Raw genomic sequence first — 6,000 nt, 5'->3', positions numbered from 1 at the left:
CTCCTGTATCCACTTAGAGGTGATTGTAAGAACATCTTTGATCTTTTTTTTCCCTCCTTTCTTCTTCAAGGAGATGTATTGCCTGTACACATAATCCATGACAGACATAATGTGATTTGGTAGTATCTCTAAATGGCAGGGAAAACCAGCTGACAGAAATTAATAAGTTACTGCGGCTGTAAAGGAATCAGAGTAGGAGGGGTTGGGAGGAGATGGTGGAGGTGGTGGGATAACCTGGCAGCAAAACACACAGATCATCAAATTATCTTTTGAGGCATATTGTCATGGTGAAACTCATACACACACGGAGCTCAACCTGCCCTATCTGCAGCGGCACACAACGCCGGTCTGTCGTCTCCAGTTTGTATCATTACCACAAAACACGACCCTGATAGAAGTCATTGGCTTGATCCTGTGAAGACCTGAAGACCTATGAGGACTTCTGTGTCTTGTTTCTGTCATTACGACCCCGATCTCCAGAAGGAGTCATCAACTTAAGTGCATCATGAGGGCACATGAGTGGACACTAAGCTGCTTACAGGTTCTCGTGAACTGCAGTTTGCATGTATGCATTGCTATTTTCACTCTGGCACTTTTTATTATCTTGTGTAAAATGTAGTTTTTGAGGACATTTCTAATGTTAGATTAGTTTATATGCTCAGTTCTATCACTGAGTAAAGTAAGAGTGTTTGACTTGTTTGACTGTTTTGCAAAGTTACAAAACTCATCACATGTTATACTCACACAAGTTCTCACCCAATCTGGGAATATTTGTTGCTGGACAGGAAGATACCATTCAACAAACACGTTGTTCAAAGCATACTGACTGCCAAAAATTCACAACTTTTAAAACCTAGATTAGTATATAACGCACCTACACATTCTGAGATTTCAGCAATCCAAAATCTGCAAACAAAAGTTGCAAGATGGATCTAATAAACATGTTTGAGACATCAACTTTAATGCGAGCCTGTAAGATGACAACGCTAGGCTGCGATGCACCTCAGCAGATACTCCAATATATACTTCATATGACATATGATAACAAGGATGTTTCTCTATAGACTTTCTTCTTTGCTGGAATTGCAGACAGTTTTTTGCATGTTTTCCGTCCATCAAGTAATTTTAGTTTTCCTCTTTTTTTTTATCGTCTCATTGTTTCATGCTCTACTTATTGTTGAGTCGAAGATTTAGGTTGGAGGAGTCATGTTATTATTTTTATTATTATCCTAAATTACTGATAGTTTCCCAATCTCTGGTTGCAAGTGGCCAACTTTAAACCTAAGAAGTGGTCTGCTGGATTGGTTAGTGTCGTCTCACAGCCAAAGGTTCTCTTTTTGAACCTCTTAGTTACCGGGGACATTTCTGTGTGCGGTCTGAATGTTCTCCCTGTGCTTTATTAGTGATTTTAATTTGACTGTAGATGTTGAAATAAGAGTAACTGGTTGTCTGTTCCTGTTTGAGACTTTTACATTCCCAAACTTCTCTGATTTGACTCGTGAGGGCTGTGTGATTTGGTTACATGTGATTGATAGTGCTGGCAACATTAGCAAACAGGCCACAACTGTCATCAGATGTTTACTCAAATTTCACTCTGTCCTGACTGATGCACTGAATGATATCACATCATCCTTTGCAAATGAGCTAAGCCAAGTTCAACACGAGAGAAGTCACAAATACAGAAATCACTTAATAACCAAAACTGTTCCAAATTAAGAAGAAGATCAAGAGGTCTCAAGAGAAAAGGGTTTTTCTGGGCCACCAAGGTTCCAGCTTCATCTATTTCATGAGGATGAGTAAATACATTTACTGCTCCATATTTGGTTTGACAGCCCATTAAATCTGGAAGGGCTTCACCTAAAAAAATCCTTACTGAATCTGAATCCAGACCAGAGAAGCACACCTAAACCTACCTGACAGATGGTCTGAGACTGGCTCATCACAAACTGTGCTAGTCACACTGTAAATTATACTCCCACTGAAGAAATCTTATTTCAGAATATGTGTCAAAAACATCTTTAGGGATAAACATAGAATAACTAAAAAGTCTGACTTGATGCAAACTCTAGCTGTGGATTAGACAGAAGATGCTGTTTAAGGCTATTGCAGACTATCTAGATCGTCAAACTCCCATTAGCCATGCCTCTGTGGTCCTACCCATTGTTCCTCTATTCTCTAAATCAACATTGCACCTCGATACGTGTGATGAACAGCTGCACATAGATGAGGAAAGCATTACGTCAGTGCAAGTTTGAACGCAGTGCAGTCTGATCTAAGTGCTGGTGGCGGCAGTTGAACTGTGTAAAGCACGTGTGCACATATTTGCATGCATGCATACTTACATACTTGTACAAGTATATCAGCCAATACGAGTGGTGCACAAAGCCCCCCCGTACAAGTCAGAGCAGCTCGATTACATTCTGATATGTACATTGACGTACAAATAAATACACTATCTTGATTCATCTTGCCATAAGAAATTTAAAAGGCAAAAACAAGAAGAAAACGACGCCGGACCGATGCTGAGAAGTCAATGTGAGCATCGGTGAAGGGAAAGGATTTTCAAGGTGGCTGTGTCGTTTATGTCCAGTGGGGACGGCTAGGACAGATGTGGCTTTATTTACTGCTGTTAGTTTGGATATAAGTGTGCGTGCATGTGTGTGTGTAAAAGAAAGAGGGCATGAAGAAGACAGACAGAAAGAGAGAGTGCGAGGGAGGGAGGTATGTCAAGCTCGCCAAACTACTCAGCAAGACTGATTTATTTGGCAACTGTTGGATGGTGGTCTGACTACAAGAGGCCACCTACTCCAGTGTCTGACCTGTGACCTGCTTCAACTTCTGAAACGAACTCAGCTGTCCTTGCTAAATCTACAGCTGGACAGGAGGGATGAATTCTTGTTGGGGAGAACACACATACATAAATACACCCATAAAACACACACACGCACAAGAGTACGAGCATGTGTCCTACCACCCTTATTCTTCCCTGTATACAAAGAAAAGAGAAAAAAAGTCTTTTAAATCGTTGCAGTTTAGTTGCGCTCATCAGTGCGGACTGATTCAGATTGATTGTAGCGTGTTAACAATCTGTCTGCGTTAACTTTATTAGATAGCAACAATTTGTCGACCTTCTCCAGCCTGTCTGAGAATGACCGCCATCGCTCCGAGTCAGACCACGACGAAGACGGGTCGCCTCCCACTAGGCAAAAAGAGACAGACAGATAGAATATCCATTGTTGCCAGTAAAAGCCACACACAGTAAAAGGCGGGAGTAGTTTGTATCTGAAGAGTAAGGCTTGTGTAAAAGTGCTTTAAGACTTCTACTTCTGACCTTTGTAAACAATTTCCTGATGCATTTATAGTCTCAGTCACTCATTTTGGTTCATAGTAAATAAATTGTTCAGCCTTTTCAGTGTCAAAAGAAGGATAATGCGCATTGGCTAAAGTCATGGTGGCTATGTACAGATTTTATACTGTGTATGGCAAAATGCAGGTTGGTTACTTTAGAAATCCCTCAATCAGCTAACGTGATCCCTGATGCTACCTCATGTATTAACCCTGTAAAGCCTAAACTATGAAATAACAGTCAGAAAATTCTACTGGAGTGTTTATGAAACTTCTGACAATTAAAAAAAACACAATTTGTTTATCTTAAACACACAAAGACATACAAGAGGGTTAAGATTAATGTTAAGGAAATCCTATTGACAAGTATGACACAGTTGGTGCTACAGGGTCAGTCTGGTCTCACAGTACAGCACAGTGTTGAACAACTGAGACGCCAGACAATACATACAACAGTACAATATAACAAAGCTAGCACTACCTGCAGTTCACTCTGCTGCAGGTACCATTAATAAAGGTTTTTTTTGATGCTATGCAGAAATTCTTTGTTTACTTTTCTTTGTTTGGTAAATTAGATTGTAATTTGCCTGCATTGACATTGTAACGTGTTTACGCACTGCCTGTTATTCACCATCTCTTATTCTCGCCTTTTGCTATACAGATGGTTCTGGGCTGTGACCTTGGACACGCACACACCCTAACACACACTCGTGTATCCATCTGCTTGCACTTAGATTGGCTTAACCCTCATTCTCTCTCTCCCTCGCTCTCTCATTCTCTGTAGTTCTCATCTTTTCCTCCCTTTGTCATCCCTATTGTTGTTTCCATTCCTTTGAAACTTAAAAATATCCCAGCCCGATTGTGTTCTGTACATTGGGTTACCATGGTGATTGCCATGCAGAACAAGCAAAAGGAGTTTGTGTTTGTGTATGCATGTGTTATGTGTGTTCGTGTGCCAGTAGCAGTGCTATCAGCCAAGCACAGAGTCCAAAGCTATTTTCTAAGGAAGCAAAAATAAAAGGAGAAACACCCACCATCCCCTCTCTTTGGTTTTCCTTACCCCCTTTTCCTTCTTCTCATCTCTCTCAGTCTCCATCTTATTTTCTGTCCCTTCTCCCTGCCCTTCATCCTTATCTTTCTCGCCTGGCCCGTTCCCCTTTCTCTTGCCGTTCCATCTTTAACCCCACGTCTCTCTGCACCAGCCTTCAGATGCCCGCCATTGCACTACCGCACCCCATGGCAACAACCAAGAGAGGGAGCGAGGAGGAGAAAGCAGAGACAGATTGACAGGAGACTGCTCAGAAGGTCTTTTGGGAGTTGTACTGTACATGGTGATAGGGACTTAATGGCAAACCTCATCTGGCCGACACATTGCAGCCCTCTGACGACAGCAGCATCACAACATCAAGGTTTCAGCTTACACCCAGCTTACACCCAGCTAAAACCAGCGGCCTGTGAAACCAGCGCACACCACACCATAGTTTGCAACTGACTTTAATGAGGGAACCCACTCTGTGCTCGTCTCTGTCTCCTATTTTACGTTTTCATGGCGTCTCTCCTTGAAATATGAGCATCTAACTGTGACTTTATGCACATGTATATACATACTCGGTGAAGAGTGTGTCATCAAATTCAGTTGATATTATACTGCCATATGACATTCCATCGTGTTTTGTGTACATGTAATCACGCACATATGTTGTTCTCTCTGTGTGTTTGAGTATGTTTAGAGTTCATTCCCACTGATCAAGGGAGCAATAGGTTCCTTTAATCTAAGGGTGGTCCCCATGTGCATTCTCCACCCTGGGTTGATCAAGGGCAGAGCAGAGGGAGGAGCAGCAGAAAGAGCCTGGTGGGTCTGTTCGACTGACTGAGTCAGCGTGTTAAAAAGTGGATTTCAGCAACCTATTACACATAGCCAGGGATTACCAAAACCACAGCATGATATTGATTGATAAATTTCTTCCTAGTTTCAGTCTGTTAGGTGATAATGTACATCCCAAGGGAGTTATCAGATAACAAAGTGCTGAAACAGATTCAAGAAGAGAGGCAAAACAGAAGGCCTGATGCTTCTGCCCTATGGTGAAATAAGTAGAGAGACTTCTGGCTTGCGTATTAACAAATACTTTTAGTTTATTAAAGGCTGTGTTTTTGTCGTTTTAGTGATGTACTGTGTGAATTATAACTACGTGGCAAGAGTGAAAGATTCAACTCAGTTCAATTCAGTTTTATTCGTATAGCTACAAATCACAACAATGTGCTTTATACTGTAAGGTAAAGACCCTGGAGCCAAGACCGAAGCGAAAAAAGCAGCTCATTGATTAGCCACCTGTGGTTGGCTCCATAAGCGAGTCAACCCCCAGAGACTCTCATGTTAAAATGTCTGCCTCACTGGCATGAATACACATATTTACAATCTGACACAAAAGCCAGAAAATGACTATAAGCACGTTTTAGTTTGTATGACCAGTTTCTTCATTTTTATAACTATACAGAGCTAAGTCTGTCAAGGTTCTCAGTCATCCAGGTCATCGCAGTCTAAGGAGCTCCACCTTTGACCTTAAAACTGAAGAAGCTTCTCGGATGAAAGGTGAAATGTCTTCAACTTACCGAAGTCCAGCTGCTTTTCTTTCCAAGCTCCTTAGACTATACTAG

The sequence above is a fragment of the Aulonocara stuartgranti genome (assembly GCF_965226115.1).
Source record: "Aulonocara stuartgranti genome assembly, chromosome: 6".
Classification (NCBI taxonomy): domain Eukaryota; kingdom Metazoa; phylum Chordata; class Actinopteri; order Cichliformes; family Cichlidae; genus Aulonocara; species Aulonocara stuartgranti.
This window is presented reverse-complemented; position numbering follows the sequence as displayed.